General features: G+C 43.2%; 1 long non-coding RNA gene across 1 annotated transcript; it reads right to left on the bottom strand.

Moving 5' to 3' along the window:
* Positions 1-14,273: 14,273 nt before the first annotated feature.
* On the bottom strand, positions 14,274-16,054 carry LOC142070739 (uncharacterized). The gene is made up of 2 exons (XR_012666690.1): positions 15,191-16,054; positions 14,274-14,803 (listed from the first exon to the last, which is right to left on the bottom strand). It is a non-coding gene; the product is annotated as an uncharacterized LOC142070739 (long non-coding RNA).
* Between the last annotated feature and the right edge of the window lie 4,335 nt (positions 16,055-20,389).

Here is a 20,389-nt window from a genome sequence, read left to right as displayed (position 1 = left end):
AATCAGGCACATCCCCATTCTCCACAAGCAAGGCACTGGGGAGGCAAGGGCCCAGTTGTGAAACTGGCATATTGCTTGCAGTCACTTTAGTCACCATGCCTCAGTGGGTCACAACTGAGAATATCAGATTCAGGACAAACTGCTAAGAAATAGGGCAAACACACCCCAAAATTGGTGGTTATTTTCCCATAAAATATACCAAACCAGCAACATCTCACCACACTGACTGACAAGAAGTCAGAAATGCAGTCTCCTTAGGTATCTCAGTCCTTGTTTCAACACCCAGACACAAGACTTAATGATGAGTGGTTATTTAAAACCAACTTCATCAAACAAAGGGTTCCACTGATCCCAAAGGACCAGCCACATACCCAAGACAATATATAACTCAGATCTTACCCAATAATCATGCTGTTGCCAATCCTTTAGCATCTAATATCTAAAGGTTTATTTATAAGCGAAAAGAAAGAGGTGAGAGTTAAAATGGTCAAAGGAATCAAATACATACAATAATTGCAAAGTTCTTGGATCAGGTTTTTAGTAGTGATGGAATAAACTGCTGGCTTGTTAAGTCTCTGGCTACTTCCAAAAGACTGGAAGGTCCTCAGTCCCTTGGTTAGAATGTTCCCATTAGTATAAGTCCATAGTCCAGAGATCAGAGCAGGAAAGAGGCAAAATGGAGATGTTTCCAGGGCCTTTTATACTTTCTGCCATATGGTGGGTCTGCTCTCAGTACAGTCAGTGTAAAAGTACAGGCACAAAATGGAGTTCAGCATCACATGAGCTGGTCACATGCCCTTGCATGCTTCAATGAATCATAGCAGGGGCCATTATCCATATTCTGGCTAAAACGTCCACAGGAAAGTCCATCAGGTGGGGATAAGCTTCCGCCATGGCCGATTGTGTTTGTCAAACCCTGGCCTCAGGAGAAGCCTAACAGGCAGGAGTTCAGAATCAGCTGATCCAGCTAAGCAGCAGCTAATGATTGGCTGATTCCCAGCTGGAACATATAAGTAAAGACCCAGCTTTCAAAGGGAGGGAGGGTCAGGAGAGGGACACTTTCCTGAGCAGCAGTTTTATTATTTGGCATATGCAATCCGGTCAAGCCAAGCCACAGTGTTCGTAATGATGTTCCAGGCTCAAAGACCTCCAGGAAGTTGAGTCATTTTGGAGTCCTCAACAAATGTGTGTCATGGTTTATGACTGTCCACATTGACTGTCTCTAAAACGCCACTGAAATTCCACTGCAGCACAAATTCCATCTCTGGTACAAAACCTTTTCAGAAGGCTCCATTGCCTTTGCAGTAAATCAAATCCAGGTTGATGCTGAGTGGAGTCTGAAACAAGATAATTATTTGGCACTTTCTCTGTGGACCATGAAGCCTGCCACATGTCTTTTATCGTAAATCCCTTATCCGGTAAACTTATCCACAATGGCCAACATGAGGGCAGACGACCATGTGGTGGATTAAACAAGAGGCTAAGAGTGACAGAGTTGTAGTTGACCTGTCAATTTAAAGTGTCTTTCAGAGCAGATCCCAGGGTAATCTCTGGGGATCTTCTGCCTCAGTTTAGAGTCTCTGGCCCAGTCAGAGTTCAAACAGCAAAGAGAGAGATGGAAATTTTTCCTTTGACTTTATTTCCTTCATTCAGCTTCCAAGTTCACATGACAAGCTTCCTTGCAGGTAGCATTTTCAAGGTGAGATAGGGCCATTAACCAATCCTTTGTGTTTTGATGCTCCTGGATGGCCCATCTGATTTTGATCATCTTTCTGGATGGATGGGTGGGTGGGTGGGAAGGATGATTCCTGTGCCTGAGTTCACTACTTCAGAGGAAACATTTTCAAAGTTATAAACCAAAACTTACATATTTTCTTAAGCCTGGAACACAGACATTACAAGTGAGATTAATGCATACAACCACTCACAAGCATTTCATAGAGTCTAAACACTAAATATATTCTTATGGGACTCATACCTATTTTGAGCAAAACTAACATACAGGTGAACTAGTCTGGTCTCTAACTATGACTTCGTCCGTTCTTAGCTAACGCCTGCAGTCTTGGCAAGAGTCAGTGTCACAGCTATTTCATTTTGTCTGCCATATTTCTAACCTCTGTTAGTCTATTTCGTTATTTCTCCTAGTCACTTAGCATCATTTGCAAAATTTATTTCACACACTTTTAAACTCCTCTTCCAGATCATTAATAAAGTTGTAAAATAACATCAGTCTCTTTGGCACCTCACTAGACACCTCCTTCCAGCTTGATTCATTGTAGTAAATCACTATACTTGTTTACAATCCCCCAGCCAATTTTCAGTCCACATGAAACTTCTCATATGAAAGCCAGTTTGAATGACTTCTGCAAGCAGGATTTCCTGAGATCCCACGCCAAATTCATCCCTGATGAAACTCAGCTGGCTTCAATGGATTTATACAAGGGATGAATTCGACCCAATGTGACAAATACTTTACTACAATCCAGATACTCTGAATCACAAAATAAACACCATCAATTAATTCTTGTTATAGACAAAGGCTTGGAAAAATCCATCAGAATTAACAGACAACTCATATTTGCCACGACAATGACCCATTGCTGAGCTTTGGCAGTGCAAGCACAGATGCAGGCAGCTGTTCATGGTACCTGTTGCTAGTTAGCAGGCTGGCCGTGCCACCACATGTCTCACACGGGAGACTTCTTTCTGCCTAGCAATAAGCTGCCCAGCCATAGTTGACCATTGCTTGCACTGACTGCTAAATAGTGTGAATAAGAAACCAGGCCCCAGGGCCTCCAGGACGCACCCTCAAAGGTTAGGAGGAGAGGGGGACTGTTAGGAATTAGGGCCTGCAGCTGGGCCAGAGATGACCGAGCTAACTGCAGTTGAAGCTCCTAATTGACCAGATCACCTCACTGGCTGAGCAGCGTTGCCAGGACTGCTCTTAAGTCCAGAATTAGCATTTGGCCTGTCACTGGTCAATGCACTCGCTTATAGCTGGAATCTCTCCTGTGTCTGCCTTGCTCCCAGCCCTATTCCAACCCTTGCCCTAGCCTTGTCCTCAGCGATGCTCTTGTGGGGGCACCATTGGAGCACATTGCTATTGATGTTCGTGGGCCCTTGCCTAGGACCCAGACTCGCAATCAATATTTGGAGAAAGGTTTCAGAGTAACAGCCGTGTTAGTCTGTATTCGCAAAAAGAAAAGGAGTACTTGTGGCACCTTAGAGACTAACCAATTTATTTGAGCATGAGCTTTCGTGAGCTACAGCTCACTTCATCGGATGCATACAGTGGAAACTGCAGCAGACTTTATATACACACAGAGAATATGAAACAATACCTCCTCCCACCCCACTGTCCTGCTGGTAATAGCTTATCTAAAGTGATCATCAAGTTGGGCCATTTCCAGCACAAATCCAGGTTTTCCCACCCTCCACCCCCCCACATACAAATTCACTCTCTGCTGGGAGAGTGAATTTGTGTGTGGGGGGGTGGAGGGTGAGAAAACCTGGATTTGTGCTGGAAATGGCCCAACTTGATGATCACTTTAGATAAGCTATTACCAGCAGGACAGTGGGGTGGGAGGAGGTATTGTTTCATATTCTCTGTGTGTATATAAAGTCTGCTGCAGTTTCCACGGTATGCATCCGATGAAGTGAGCTGTAGCTCACGAAAGCTCATGCTCAAATAAATTGGTTAGTCTCTAAGGTGCCACAAGTACTCCTTTTCTTTTTACTTGGAGAAAGCTACTAGGGGAGAGGCTGTTCTAGATTTGATTTTGACAAATAGGGAGGAACTGGTTGAATATTTGAAACTGGAAGGCAGCTTGGGTGAAAGTGATCATGAAATGATAGAGTTCATGATTCTAAGAAATGGTAGGAGGGAGAACAGCAAAATAAAGACAATGGATTTCAAGCAGGCAGACTTTAGCAAACTCAGGGATTTGGTAGGTAAGATCCCATGGGAAGCAAGTCTAAGGGGAAAAACAATTGAAGACAGTTGGCAGTTTTTCAAAGAGACATTATTAAGGGCACAAAAGCAAACTATCCCGCTGCGTAAGAAAGATAGGAAGTATGGCAAGAGACCACCTTGGCTTAACAAGGAGATTGTCAATGATCTAAAAATCAAAAAAGAGTCCTACAAAAAGTGGAGAAACTAGGTCAAATTACAAAGGATGAATATAAACAAATAACACAATATGTAGGGACAAAATTAGAAAGGTGAAGGCATAAAACAAGATCAAACTAGCTAGAGACATAAAAGGTAACAAGGCAAGATTGAAAAAATTGAAAAAATTGAAAAGATTGAAAAAATTGGGTTCCTTTAGTCTGGAAAAGAGAAGACTGAGAGGGGACATGTTAACAGTTTTCAAGTATGTAAAAGGTTGTTACAAGGAGGAGGAAGAAAAATTGTTTTTCTTAACCTCTGAGGATAGGACAAGAAGCAATGGGCTTAAATTGCTGCAAGGGAGGTTTAGGTTGGACATTAGGAAAAATTTCCTAACTGTCAGGGTGGTTAAGCACTGGAATAAATTGCCCAGGGAGGTTGTGGCATCTCCATCACTGGAGATTTTTAAGAGCAGGTCGGACAAATACCTGTCGGGGATGTTCTAGATAATACTTAGTCCTGCCATGAGTGCAGGGAACAGGACTAGATGACCTCTCAAGGTCCCTTCTAGTCCTATGATTCTGTGATAGCTATGGACTACTTCACAAAATGACCTGAGTCTTATCCAATCAGAAATCTAGAGGCAGTGACTGTAGCAAGGGTCCTTATGAATGATTTTTTCACTACATTTGGGGCCCCAGGTGAGTTACACAAGATTAAGGGAGAAACTATGAATCCAAAGTGTTTCAACAAATTTTAGACAATATGCTGCAGAGGTTCACAGATGTGGGGTGAATAAGATTGTGTATGTACACACATACACACACAGCATGTGTTTGCAGAGGTACATGTTATACCCACATTAGCAATCTAAAATCTCCATTCTGAATGAAGTCAAAAACAGGTACATTCACTGAAACTATAATTAAATGATATTGGTATATTTGCAAATGTAAAAATGCTTTAAAATTATATATTGCATCTCTTTAAATACAACATGCTTCTTAATATACCTCACTGTGCCTACCTGGTAACTTAAACTACATTTTTTTTTGCTTAACTATTTTCACTTAAGGAGGTTTGTTGGGTGAATTGTATTAGAGCCCAACCCTATAATATTAGTGAAAACAAAGCCTCTGAATCATATCCACCTGTTCCCTATCCTCCTAAACAAAATATTAGTATTACTGTAGTTTATGGCAAAATAAATCTTTAGACATTTCTATGGCACTAAAACCATTTTTTCTACTCTTTCTTATCTCCCTTCATTTCTCTGCCCTTCTAATGATTACTGCTCTGTCTTCACAGCTCTGCCATGCCTTTTCTAAATCTTCTCCCTATAGCTCTCTGCTTTTCATGAAAGCAATTATTTCTGACAGCATCTTGTCTCAAAGACAGCAACTTTCATTATATCTGGTGTACTGAGTAACAAAGAAGAAGCTGGACAGAAAGCAGCAAGACAGAAATGGAAAGATTCTTTAACTACCAGTACTTCACTTTTGCTATACACACAGCTATGCCTGATATAACACACACTTAAAATTTGGTGCTGAGTGCATCTTTGGCTTATAAATGTATCACACACTTGTGTGCGCACAAATCCCATATCTGAATGTGCATGCACAAACCCAATTAGCTCACACTTGTTTGAGGGAGAGGTTGCCCATCTGCCATAAGCTGGGTGTTCACTCACACCTCTCTTCAAAAATATGAACTCTATTGCATCTCTTATGCTGCTTTTTGTGCATGTTATATCTTGGGTTGCCAACCCACCAGGATTGTCCTGGAGTATCCAGGAATTAAAGATTAATCTTTAATTAAAGATTGTCATGTGAGGAAACCGCCAGGAATATGTCCAACCAAAATTGGCAACCCTAGTTATATCCAGTTGTTCTTTAGATTTCACAGGAATACCCATTTAAAAACAAGGCACAGGATTGTGTTGGAGGCAGGGTGTTGCAATGACTTAGCTACATAGGAAACATAGTCTGGTCAAGGAGTTCAGCCAATAGGAGAAAATGGGGGCATGAACTACAACTCCCATCAGGCACTGTGGTACCATAGGTAGATGCAGTTTAATGACAAACTGAATTGAAATTCCCTTTTTGGTTCAGTTAACAAACCAGGGTGTTTTGATTCAGGTCAAACCCACCCAGAATGAAATATTCCATTTTGATTTTCCCAACAGAAAGTCTTTTTTTGACAAAAATCAAAGTTTGCCTGCAGAAAATTTTAATTTTGCAAAAAATTCATTTTCTGTCAAAAAATGATTTCAACAGAAGATTCCCAACCAGCTGGCAACATTACCCTTAAATACTGTTGTACCACTGGACTGGATGCAAAGTGTGTGTGTGTTTGTGTGTGTGTACTTATATGGGAAGCTAGTTTCCACCTTAACAATTGTGTGTGTGTGTATGTGTATGTGTGTATGGACTTATATGGAAAGCTAGTTTCTGCCTTAACAACTGGGTGACTACTCTCACTGTTACATAATTATTTGATTTACAGACATTTGCATTTCCAGTAATTCGCTGCACATTTCACAAAAAATTCAACACACTGTAAGTAATATTTTCCAAATATGAAAAGGTCAAGGCAGACAAAAATCTTTTCTTTTAACGTGGTTGGCAACATTATCCCCAATACAATATTTTTTTAGAGTAAAAAACAAAACAAAAAACTGTTCCTTAGTTGCCTTGACATGTTGATGACAGACAACTATAAATACATTATATAATGTAACAGAAGACCGTTTATTCATGACTGCTTAAGTGATGAAACTACATACACCAGAGGTTCTCAACCTTTTTCTTTCTGCGGCACCCCCAACGTGCTATAAAAACTCCACTGCTCACCTGTGTCACAACAACTATTTTTCTGCATATAAAGCCAGGGCCAACATTAGGGGGTAGCAACCAGGGCAATTGCCTGGGGCCCAATGCCACAGAGACCCCATGAAGCTACATTGCTCAGGCTTTGGCCTCAGCCCCAGGGGGCAGGGCTCAGGGCCCCAGGCTTCAGCCCCAAGCAGTGGGGCTTCGGCTTTTTGCCCTGGGCCCCAGAGTGTCTAATGCTGCCTGTGCTTGGCAGACCCCCTGAAATCTGCTCGCAGCCCCTCAGCAGGCCCCGGGCCGCTGGTTGAGAACCACTGACATACATCATGATATTTATTTGGTTCCTTAGCTGTAGGAGTAGTTTAAGATACCAGCTGAATGATTCCAATCCCGAGTACATACCTACATATATTTCACTATGATATAAAAGCTTTCAGCCAAATCTAGGGTGAGATTCTGAGTACTTTTAGAGCTGCCATATGTGCAAAGGACTAGATATATCCCTATATAGTCACATATGTGTCCAGCTGGAAAATTTGCACACTCACCTCCAGGAGTACATGCAAAGTGCAAACCCATGCTTCACTAAAAATCAGACTCATGTTGAATAATTTGCTGTTGCAGAGGTTTATAACCCACAACAGTATTTCCTTAACAGCATTTAACAAAATCCAAGTGCATTTCATCTTATGTGAGAAATCTGGAAGTAACTGAATCCATTCTTCACTGCATAGCAAGAATTATATGAGACTTTAATGCTAAATAAACAACTGAGCATTGCCTATCTGTGATTCGGGACAAGTTTCCTTTTATAACGTAATTCTATCCCAATTTAGTCATATTGGTCCTTATCTTGTACCTACATTTTATGGACAACAAAAATTAATTCAAGAATATAATAATTTCAGTTCGGTCTTCATTCCAGTTATACCTTCATCTAAAGTTATATATTCTGTCCACCAGTGAATGTGTGTATAACACTATTTTTTTAAATAAATTATTTAAAAAAATAGTAAGGCCACAACAGAGATCAGGACCCCACTGTGCTACTGGGAATCAGCCGATACCACTACTGCAGACAGCTGTAGAACTGGTGCTTTTCTTAGAACTTGAGTATATCACCAGAAAAACTGTTCTATCTGAACCTTTCTTTAAGAATCACCTTCTTAGGTGCAATTGCTGCCTACAGGTTATACTTATGCAGGGGACATTACACAGTGCCAAAATATTTCAGTTTGGCATTCTGTAAGGACATGAATGAGATCAACAGGAGACTTAGATCTTCAGTGACTTAAGTTAAAAATGAACTTGGAAGGGATTTCTGCAATATTTTTATAATGAAGGACCTCCATTTATATAAAATCATCCATTCTGAAAGATCCCAGTACTCTACAGATTGAATGTAGAGAAGCCATTCCAACAACCATCAACAATATTCTTAGAAAGCAATGGTCTGTAGTGCCGAATGTCCATGACCACGTTGTATGGCAGTATTCCAGGTATATAAAAGCTCCACACAGTTATTACTGACCTGTTGCAGCCAGGTTAATCATGTATGACCATGTGGCAGCCACCAGTCCATGGCAGGCAATGTCCCCTCCTGACCTCAATTCAGCTGTTTGGGAACTTTATCTCCACAGTGAGCTATATGACCAAGGAATGCCAGCCAACAGTGACCAATGACGACTTCAGTCCTCCCAAAGCCGGTTCTTAATAATACATTCCTATTACTGATAAAATTAAACCCTCTTATGCCCAATAGTTGCTACAGGCAACACACATTAAATGCCTCCAGCCTCCTCATGTCTTTTTAAAGCAACTTCCATGTTTCAGATCCATATAGAAGGGTCAGAAGTACACATATTTGATCAATCTATATTTTTCTATGTAATTTCACCTTTTTTTGGCTCCAGACCCTATGCAGGTTCTTCATGTCTAAGGCTGCTAAACCAATTCTCCTTAGGCTGGATGGACGGCTGTGCCCATCTGATGACAATTTACTGCTTAGATAGATGAAATCATCCACTACTTTAGTGGTTTGTCCGGCAGCACAGATGTCTTGTAGCACAACTTTTGTGCCAACACTCTGGATTTTTGTTTTTGCCCAAGAAACTCTAAGCCACTCTCCCTGACTACTGAAATGCAGCCACCTTAGAGTCAGTAACACTACACAACAGTGTGGTTTATTTTGTAGGGGCAGAAGTGGAAACTAACTAACTAGAGAAACAATTTAAACAGAAGATAAGAGGTTCCTATGGAACACTGTCTTTTATTCACCGAAAGTTCATTGAACAAGAAATGTTTCTGCAAAACATTTCAGGTTCTGTGAGTTGGCACTTTGTCATAAAAATTATGAACATCTCTAGTTGCAAGGCTCCATTTATCAGAAGCACTAGAGGCAAAGAAGTCACTTTCATCAGGAAGTTTCTGTGGAATTCCCAGTGCAACAGCAATGTTAAGTGTTGCTTTGTAGAGTATTTTGTAAGAGCTACACAGAAACAAGCCAGTAATTCCACTGAAAACAGTGTTGTTAATAATACAATAGCTCACAGTAACTGTACCATATTATCTTGTGATAATCTTAAATAAAGATTAAATAGCTTGTATCACCTCTGTCCATCCAACTACCCTGTCTTACAAGGCACAAGTGAGAGTTACTGAAGCAAAGATTTTTGACACTTGGCTTGAGTCAGGGCTAAAAGCTTCTGTTTGACAGCGAAACTTCACTACATTTAGCACAGCACAATTTTCTTAACCCCTCAACAGGACCATCTGTAACACTTAAGTTACAGGAAGTACACTCAGCAAAAGCTCTCCAACAGACCTGACACTATTAAGCTTAATATTTGTTCCTGAAGTCTCTTGAATACGTTATGCAGTCATTATTTACACTGACGGGGTCTCTGAAAGCTTTTAGAAAGCCATCAGTAAAATGGTTTATTTTCAACTCCAAAAACATTCACACTGTTCAATAAATGGCAGAGCTCTCATACACATTTACACAAATATGTGTACTTTACATAGTAATTACATACAAAAAAGTATGCATAAATGATAAAGGTTGCAAAGTCAAGCAACCAAAAATGAGGAAATGCCCGAATTAAGACTGCCTGTGCAACATTAGTTCAGCCACCCTTCATAGAATCATAGAATATCAGGATTGGAAGGGATCTCAGAAGGTCATTTACTCAAACCCCCTGCTCAAAGCAGAACCAACCCCAACTAAATCATCCCAGAGAGGGCTTTGTCAAGCCTGATCTTAAAAAACCCCTAAGGAAGGAGATTCCACCACCTCTCTAGGTAGCCCACTCCAGTGCTTCACCACTCTCCTAGTGAAAAAGTTTTTCCTAAGATCCAACCTAAACCTCCCCCACTGCAACTTGAGACTATTAGGGTATGTCTACACTACGGAATAAGGTCGAATTTATAGAAGTCGGTTTTTTAGAAATCGGTTTTATAAATTCGAGTGTGTGTGTCCCCACAGAAAATGCTCTAAGTACATTAAGTGCATTAACTCGGCGGAGCGCTTCCACAGTACCGAGGCAAGCGTCGACTTCCGGAGCGTTGCACTGTGGATAGCTATCCCACAGTTCCCGCAGTCTCCGCTGCCCATTGGAATTCTGGGTTGAGATCCCAATGCCTGATGGGGCTAAAACATTGTCGCGGGTGGTTCTGGGTACATATCGTCAGCCCCCCGTTCCCTCCCTCCCCCCGTGAAAGCAAGGGCAGACAATCATTTCGCGCCTTTTTTCCTGAGTTACCTGTGCAGACGCCATACCATGGCAAGCATGGAGCCCGCTCAGGTAACCGTCACCCTATGTCTCCTGGGTGCTGGCAGACGCGGTATGGCATTGCTACACAGTAGCAGCAACCCCTTCCCTTGTGGCAGCAGACGGTACAGTACGACTGGTAGCCGTCATCGTCATGTCTGAGGTGCTCCTGGTCGCCTCTGTGAGGTCGATCAGGAGCGCCTGGGCAGACATGGGCACAGGGACTAAATTTGGAGTGACTTGACCAGGTCATTCTCTTTAGTCCTGCAGTCAGTCCTATTGAACCGTCTTATGGTGAGCGGGCAGGCGATACGGACTGCTAGCAGTCGTACTGTACCATCTTCTGCCGAGCAGCCATGAGATGTGGATGGCATGCAGTCCTTCTGCACCGTCTGCTGCCAGCCAAAGATGTAAAAGATAGATGGAGTGGATCAAAACAAGAAATAGACCAGATTTGTTTTGTACTCATTTGCTTCCCCCCCTCCCCTGTCTAGGGGACTCATTCTTCTAGATCACACTGCAGTCACTCACAGAGAAGGTGCAGCGAGGTAAATCTAGCCATGTATCAATCAGAGGCCAGGCTAACCTTCTTGCTCCAATAAGGACAATAACTTAGGTGCACCATTTCTTATTGGAACCCTCCGTGAAGTCCTGCCTGAAATACTCCTTGATGTAAAGCCACCCCCTTTGTTGATTTTAGCTCCCTGAAGCCAACCCTGTAAGCGCCCCTCCCAGCGTCAGAGCAATGGCAAACAATCGGGCATCTGAGAGTGCTGTCCAGAGCAGTCACAATGGAGCACTCTGATGGGGCTAAAACATTGTCGCGGGTGGTTCTGGGTACGTGTCGTCAGGCCCCCGTTCCCTCCCTCCCTCCGTGAAAGCAAGGGCAGACAATCATTTCGCGCCTTTTTTCCTGAGTTACCTGTGCAGACGCCATACCACAGCAAGCATGGAGCCCGCTCAGGTAACCGTCACCCTATGTCTCCTGGGTGCTGGCAGACGCGGTACGGCTTTGCTACACAGTAGCAGCAACCCCTTGCCTTCTGGCAGCAGACGGTGCAATACGATTGGTAGTCGTCCTCATCGTGTCCGAGGTGCTCCTGGCCGCGTCGGCTGGGAGCGCCTGGGCAGACATGGGCGCAGGGACTAAATTTGGAGTGACTTGACCAGGTCATTCTCTTTAGTCCTGCAGTCAGTCCTATTGAACCGTCTTATGGTGAGCGGGCAGGCGATACGGACTGCTAGCAGTCGTACTGTACCATCTTCTGCCAGGCAGGCAAGAGATGAGGATTGCTAGCAGTCGTATTGCACCATCTTCTGCCAGGCAGGCAAGAGATGGGGATGGCTAGCAGTCGTACTGTACCATCTTCTGCCGAGCAGCCATGAGATGTGGATGGCATGCAGTCCTTCTGCACCGTCTGCTGCCAGCCAAAGATGTAAAAGATAGATGGAGTGGGTCAAAACAAGAAATAGACCAGATTTGTTTTGTACTCATTTGCCTCCTCCCCTGTCTAGGGGACTCATTCCTCTAGGTCACACTGCAGTCACTCACAGAGAAGGTGCAGCGAGGTAAATCTAGCCATGTATCAATCAGAGGCCAGGCTAACCTCCTTGTTCCAATAACAACGATAACTTAGGTGCACCATTTCTTATTGGAACCCTCCGTGCAGTCCTGCCTGAAATACTCCTTGATGTACAGGCACCCCCTTTGTTGATTTTAGCTCCCTGAAGCCAACCCTGTAAGCCGTGTCGTCAGTCGCCCCTCCCTCCGTCAGAGCAACGGCAGACAATCGTTCCGCGCCTTTTTTCTGTGCGGACGCCATACCACGGCAAGCATGGAGCCCGCTCAGCTCACTTTGGCAATTAGGAGCACATTAACCACCACACGCATTATTCAGCAGTATATGCAGCACCAGAACATGGCAACGCGATACCGGGCGAGGAGGCAACGTCAGCGCGGTCCCGTGAGTGATCAGGACATGGACACAGATTTCTCTGAAAGCATGGGCCCTGACAATGCATGCATCATGGTGCTAATGGGGCAGGTTCATGCTGTGGAACGCCGATTCTGGGCTCGGGAAACAAGCACAGACTGGTGGGACCGCATAGTGTTGCAGGTCTGGGACGATTCCCAGTGGCTACGAAACTTTCGCATGCGTAAGGGCACTTTCATGGAACTTTGTGACTTGCTTTCCCCTGCCCTGAAGCGCATGAATACCAAGATGAGAGCAGCCCTCACAGTTGAGAAGCGAGTGGCGATAGCCCTGTGGAAGCTTGCAACGCCAGACAGCTACCGGTCAGTTGGGAATCAATTTGGAGTGGGCAAATCTACTGTGGGGGCTGCTGTGATGCAAGTAGCCCACGCAATCAAAGATCTGCTGATATCAAGGGTAGTGACCCTGGGAAATGTGCAGGTCATAGTGGATGGCTTTGCTGCAATGGGATTCCCTAACTGTGGTGGGGCTATAGATGGAACCCATATCCCTATCTTGGCACCGGAGCACCAAGCCGCCGAGTACATAAACCGCAAGGGGTACTTTTCGATAGTGCTGCAAGCTCTGGTGGATCACAAGGGACGTTTCACCAACATCAACGTGGGATGGCCGGGAAAGGTGCATGATGCTCGCATCTTCAGGAACTCTGGTCTGTTTCAAAAGCTGCAGGAAGGGACTTTATTCCCAGACCAGAAAATAACTGTTGGGGATGTTGAAATGCCTATATGTATCCTTGGGGACCCAGCCTACCCCTTAATGCCATGGCTCATGAAGCCATACACAGGCAGCCTGGACAGTGGTCAGGAGCTGTTCAACTACAGGCTGAGCAAGTGCAGAATGGTGGTAGAATGTGCATTTGGACGTTTAAAGGCGCGCTGGCGCAGTTTACTGACTCGCTTAGACCTCAGCGAAACCAATATTCCCATTGTTATTACTGCTTGCTGTGTGCTCCACAATATCTGTGAGAGTAAGGGGGAGACGTTTATGGCGGGGTGGGAGGTTGAGGCAAATCGCCTGGCTGCTGGTTACGCGCAGCCAGACACCAGGGCGGTTAGAAGAGCACAGGAGGGCGCGGTACGCATCAGAGAAGCTTTGAAAAACAGTTTCATGACTGGCCAGGCTACGGTGTGAAAGTTCTGTTTGTTTCTCCTTGATGAACCCCCCCACCCCTTGGTTCACTCTACTTCCCTGTAAGCTAACCACCCTCCCCTCCTCCCTTTAATCATTGCTTGCAGAGCCAATAAAGTCATTGTTGCTTCACATTCATGCATTCCGACAGGTTTCAGAGGAACAGCCGTGTTAGTCTGTATTCGCAAAAAGAAAAGGAGTACTTGTGGCACCTTAGAGACTAACCAATTTATTTGAGCATGAGCTTTCGTGAGCTACAGCTCACTTCATCAGATGTTTACCGTGGAAACTGCAGCAGACTTTATATACACACAGAGAATATGCATTCGTTATTCATTCATCACACAAATAGGGGGATGACTACCAAGGTATCCCAGGAGGGGTGGTGGAGGAGGGAAGGAAAATGCCACACAGCACTTTAAGCACAGCACTTTAAAAGTTTACAACTTTAAAATTTATTGAATGACAGCCTTCTTTTTTTTGGGCAATCCTCTGTGGTGGAGTGGCTGGTTGGCCGGAGGCCCCCCCACCGCGTTCTTGGGCGTCTGGGTGTGGAGGCTATGGAACTTGGGGAGGAGGGCGGTTGGTTACAGAGGGGCTGCAGTGGCAGTCTGTGCTCCAGCTGCCTTTGCTGCAGCTCAACCATACACTGGAGCATACTGGTTTGGTCCTGCAGCAGCCTCAGCATTGAATCCTGCCTCCTCTCATCACGCTGCCGCCACCTTTAAGCTTCAGCCCTGTCTTCAGCCCGCCACTTACTCTCTTCAGCCCTCCACCTCTCCTCCCGGTCATTTTGTGCTTTCCTGCACTCTGACATTATTTGCCTCCACGCATTCGTCTGTGCTCTGTCAGTGTGGGAGGACAGCATGAGCTCAGAGAACATTTCATCGCGAGTGCGTTTTTTTTTCTTTCTAAGCTTCACTAGCCTCTGGGAAGGAGAAGATCCTGTGATCATTGAAACACATGCAGCTGGTGGAGAAAAAAAAAGGGACAGCGGTATTTAAAAAGACACATTTTATAAAACAGTCGCTACACTCTTTCAGGGTAAACCTTGCTGTTAACATTACATACATAGCACATGTGCTTTCGTTACAAGGTTGCATTTTGCCTCCTCCCACCGCGTGAACGGATTTTGGTTGAATGCCAGCAAACATACACTGCAATGCTTTGTTCTACAGTGATTCCCCAGTACGTGTTGCTGGCCTGGAGTGGTAAAGTGTCCTACCATGAAGGACGAAATAAGGCTGCCCTCCCCAGAAACCTTTTGCAAAGGCAGAACCGCAAATGCCAGGGCAAAGTAATCCTTTCACATGCTTGCTTTTAAACCATGTATAGCATTTTAAAAGGTACACTCACCAGAGGTCCCTTCTCCACCTGCTGAGTCCAGGAGGCAGCCTTGGGTGGGTTCGGGGGGTACTGGCTCCAGGTCTAGGGTGAGAAACAGTTCCTGGCTCTCGGGAAAACCGGTTTCTCCGCTTGCTTGCTGTGAGCTATCTACAACCTCCTCATCATCATCTTCTTCGTCCCCAAAACCTACTTCTGTATTGCCTCCATCTCCATTGAAGGAGTCAAACAACACGGCTGGGGTAGTGGTGGCTGAACCCCCTAAAATGGCATGCAGCTCATCATAGAAGCGGCATGTTTGGGGCTCTGACCCAGAGCGGCTGTTCGCCTCTCTGGTTTTCTGGTAGGCTTGCCTCAGCTCCTTCAGTTTCACGCGGCACTGCTTCGGGTCCCTGTTATGGCCTCTGTCCTTCATGCCCTGGGAGATTTTCAGAAAGGTTTTGGCATTTTGAAAACTGGAACGGAGTTCTGATAGCACGGATTCCTCTCCCCAAACAGCGATCAGATCCCGTACCTCCCGTTCAGTCCATGCTGGAGCTCTTTTGCGATTCTGGGACTCCATCATGGTCACCTGTGCTGATGAGCTCTGCATGGTCACCTGCAGCTTGCCACGCTGGCCAAACAGGAAATGAGATTCAAAAGTTTGCGGTTCTTTTCCTGTCTACCTGGCCAGTGCATCTGAGTTGAGAGCGCTGTCCAGAGCGGTCAGAATGGAGCACTCTGGGATAGCTCCCGGAGGCCAATACCATCGAATTGTGTCCACAGTACCCCAAATTCGAGCCGGCAACGTCGATTTAAGCGCTAATCCACTTGTCAGGGGTGGAGTAAGGAAATCGATTTTAAGAGCCCTTTAAGTCGAAATAAAGGGCTTCATTGTGTGGACGGGTGCAGGTTTAAATCGATTTAACGCTGCTAAATTCGACCTAAAGTCCTAGTGTAGACCAGGGCTTAGTCCTTGTTCTGTCAGATGCATTCTGATACTGCCTAATTACATGATCACACACTATTTTTTCCATGGGACCCCCTGCTCTGCTAAGAGCATAGAATGGATAGCTCTCAGGAATAAATCAGGGATGTGTAGCGAAGGAGGCTGTTGTCTGCAGGAGCTCTGCAGAAATTGTAAGATGTGTAATGAGTGAGGCAAGACTTGCAGGGAGAGAAAACATGGTCGCCAGAATAAGGCAATTGAATGTTGCCTTGAAGTATTGGGTTCTATCCCTGCCTCTGCCACAAAGTTTGCACTTAACTTAAGCCAAACTCTTAACAGGTGGCCACTAATTGTACATTCCTCATTTTCTAGGTGTCCAACTTGAAACACCTAAGGCATGATTTGCAGACGTTCTGAGCACACACAACTGCAACTAGAGTAGGTGAAAGCTGTGCCTTGAAATAAAAATGCTAAGTACTCAGAAAAATCTGGCCACAGGAGCTATAATTGGGCACTCAATATTAGGGGACAATGACAATTTTGGTCTTAATGTCTATGTCCCATCCCATTTTACAGATGTGGTACAAATACTATTTTACCTCACAAGATCTTTGATTAGATAAATTCATTAATGTCCATGAAGCATTCATACACTACAGTTATGATTGCCCGTTATGATGGGGTGTTATGAAGGGAAGGGGTTAAGATGGCTTAGAAGGGGCTAATTAACCTGGCAGGATGACTCTGGGGGCAGAAGTAGGGCTTGTCAGTCAAGCCTAATTGAAGATGAAGCCCACCAGGGTCAGGGTAGCCTGGGCTTATATAAAACCAGGAAGTGAGAGCTGAAGGGGCAGAAGTGTGGAGGTCTGCTTGGACTACTCTACTCTAGTGAGATGAGTAGGGAAAACCCAGGAGAAGAAGCCCTGTCATCCTGACCCTGAGGAAAGGGTTTACCCGAAAGGGTGATGAAGAAAGCCTGCAGCGGGCAGAGTAAGAAGAAGCCCAGGGAAATGGCAGCAAAGGTTGAGATAGTGCAAATGCTGGCTGCTGATTATAGGGTCCCAGGGCTGGAACTCAGAGTAACTGGTGGGACCAGGTTCCCATTCTAGCCGCTCGGAAAGTGGCACAGTCTGGATTGGGAAGACTACTTGGAATGGCACCCAGACAGTGGGTCTGGGGAAAACTGTATCACGGATTGGCTGGAGGACCAAGCCACGAACAGGAAGCACTGTGACTCCTAGAGAGCAAGAGGGGCCACAGCATGAGCTGAGAGAAGGAAGGGGGTGTCAGATGAGGCAGAGCTAATCCCAGATGTAGCCAGGAGGAGATGCCCCAGTGGGGAGTGTACCCTGTGACATCCATGATGAGAGAAGCCCAGAAGGAAATTAATTCCATATTCAGTGCAATGTTTGGATGGTGTGCAGTTAAAGGAAAGAGGGCACACCTGGAATGATGACAATACTGACTAGCTCCCCATTTAATGAGCACTTGACAGCCTTTGCATTTTTAAGTTTTTGTAAGTAATTTTTTAAAAAGGAAACTGAAAAAAAACAGAAATTTCAACACGTGGAATTATACTGACCCTTACGTGGGTCATCAGCAGACATAGAACCTTTAGAATGACTGCACAGACCTCTACCACGTGAGCTAGTAGGGTAATTGGTAGCAGTAGAAGATAGTTATCCTCTATGCAGACCAGTCAACAGCGGCAGATGAAACATGTTCTGGCAATGTTTTTCACAACTATTTACTGACAACCAGAGGAATGTTGGGAATATTCCAGGTTCTGGAAGGGAATGTACTGTAGAGTTATGGATCCTTCTGCTCCCTCTCTCCAAACTTGTCCCACAACATTTTTTTTAATGAATAAACTAAAGCATTTGTATTTCTCTTAAATAAATATTGTTACTATAAGACCATTATACCCAGGAATGTCCACAAAGAGAACAATATTTCTAATCCATAGCTAACTTTGGATGCCATAAATATGCATTTTGTGCTCTGTGCCATAATCTGATTAGGATTCAAAAAGTTATTTATGAGCTTTTCTGGCTAGCTGAGCACAGTTACCTGCACACAGATGAAAATGCATTACAGGAAGTTCAAACTTCAGTTCTTACATCTTTTTTTTTTTTTTAAGAATAAAATATGTAGGTGTTTGCCTTTAAAGTTGTCAACCAGCTCACCCTGAACAACTTCTCTTTCCTCTCCTCTACCAAGATGATGATGGTTTTTTATCCTACATAAAGAATAGGTCAAATACATTATTATCCAATTCTCCAAATGTGCTCTGTTCTTTAAAGTTATCCTCAGAGCACTGATTCAAATTGTCAGTTTTCCTGCTCCATTAGAATTTATGTCACTTCTGATTTGATTTTTTCTTTATTCACTTTATATTGCACAACTACAGATTTTTTTAACTGAAGGCCCACAGAAACCCTGCCTCTCAACACACACTCGATCTGTGCATGCAAAAGGTTGTATGAGTTGTAAAGGGCAGGCCCATTATTTTCCCTATTTCTCTTTGCAGCCCTCTTTGTGCTCCTTTGCAGGACATATACTGAGGAACCAGAGGCAATAAAAGAACTGAAAAATGATAAAGCCATTAGCGGCACCAGAGATTATAGAAATCAGTTATATACAAATGATAGTTAACCAGTAATTAAAATTAGACAGACTCTTAATATTGCAGTAATAACAGCCCAGTACCTCAAATGCAAAGAAATTCAAAGTTAAGTATTAGGGGTGAAACCCTGGCCCTACTGAAATCAATGGGAGTTTTACCACTGACTTCAGTGGGACTAGGATTTCACCCTAGATATCCAATATCAGCATCTAGATAGAAAAAAAGCTCACAGTAAATAACTCACATGGTAGTTTTATCACTGATTTCAATGCGAGTAGGAGCAGGAACAGGCTTTAAGAAAATTTAAAGCTTTGCAATCAGTGCATGTTATTTATGAGATTGCATTTTTGTTACAACTATCCAAAATGTATTATTTTAGTCCATTGTCATTGGACTGTCATGATTCCTCTCACAACAGTATTTACTGTAATTATATCAAACTACTTCTTATTATATATTGAGGGTCAGCAATGTGCTTGGGGCCATATAGGGAGATGTGATCCACGAGCAGTTTACAACCTAGAATAGACACAGACAAAACAATTCAGATACTGGCACAAAATATGCTCTGCAGTGTGTAACAGGTTGAGTTGGTGTCAGATGTCATTATCCAAACTTTGCAGAAGAAATTTATCTGGAGGAGGTATCTAAAGGATGAGTGAGACATTTTTAGGCACACAAGAAGAAGGTAACAGAGAAGGAACTAAGATCAGAGTGGGAGAGGGAAACAAAAGAGAGGTTAAAAAGACTAAGCAGGGTAGATTTGATTTAAATCAAAACAATTTAAATCAGTGATTTAAGTCACCAAGTGGAAAGCCTCAATTTAAATCAACTTTTCTATTTGCACTTCAGTAATTTTCTAAAGAAAGGTGCATTCTTGTTGGTTGATATAACCATTAAAACATGTTGATTTACAACTAAATAGAGCCTGTACACTACATTTGGTACATCTTTTGCTATCTAGGAGAGTTCACGATAACTATATACATTTATTTAATCAATTAAACATAGCTTAATATTTTTGGATTCTTATTAATTAGCAGAAAATGGTCAATGATATATTGCTTATTTACTTGATAATTAACTTTTTGTTCATGATTTGTGTCAAGCTGTACTAGGATGGTAACTGGAGTTCAATTAAACATACAAAACAGCATATAAAATTTATTTTTATTAAACAAAACAAGCACTTGATAGAGTACATGACCTACTGTTCCATATTTATAAAGCTTGCTCTCAAAAGTTAGAATCTAGGGTGGGGAATATATTTATATAGAAAAAGCAGCTTTTAACTCAAAGTTTTTGATAGAGGACCATGGATTCAACATATTTATTTTTTATTTAAATATTTTGAAGATAATAATAAGTTTAAGCCTTAACATATTGTGTGAAAACTTCAGATTTTATTTTTAGGTTTATTTTTTTAAAAACTGTTAATGTAAACAAAATTTTAAAAAATCCAGCTTAAATAAAAACAATTTAAATTAAAAGAATCCAATTTTGTATTGTTTTTTCCAAAAAAATCATCAATTTTATCCATCCTGAGACTAAGAAGAATGAGATCAGAAATATAAGCAGTTCAAGACTTTGAAGGTGAAGATAAGAATCTTCAACTTGATGCCGAAGACAAGGGAAAGCAAACAAAGGGATTCTCAGA

This window comes from Caretta caretta, chromosome 2, assembly GCF_965140235.1.
Source record: "Caretta caretta isolate rCarCar2 chromosome 2, rCarCar1.hap1, whole genome shotgun sequence".
NCBI lineage: Eukaryota > Metazoa > Chordata > Testudines > Cheloniidae > Caretta > Caretta caretta.
The sequence above is the reverse complement of the archived record's forward strand: the minus strand, read 5'-3'. Positions and strand labels throughout refer to the sequence as shown.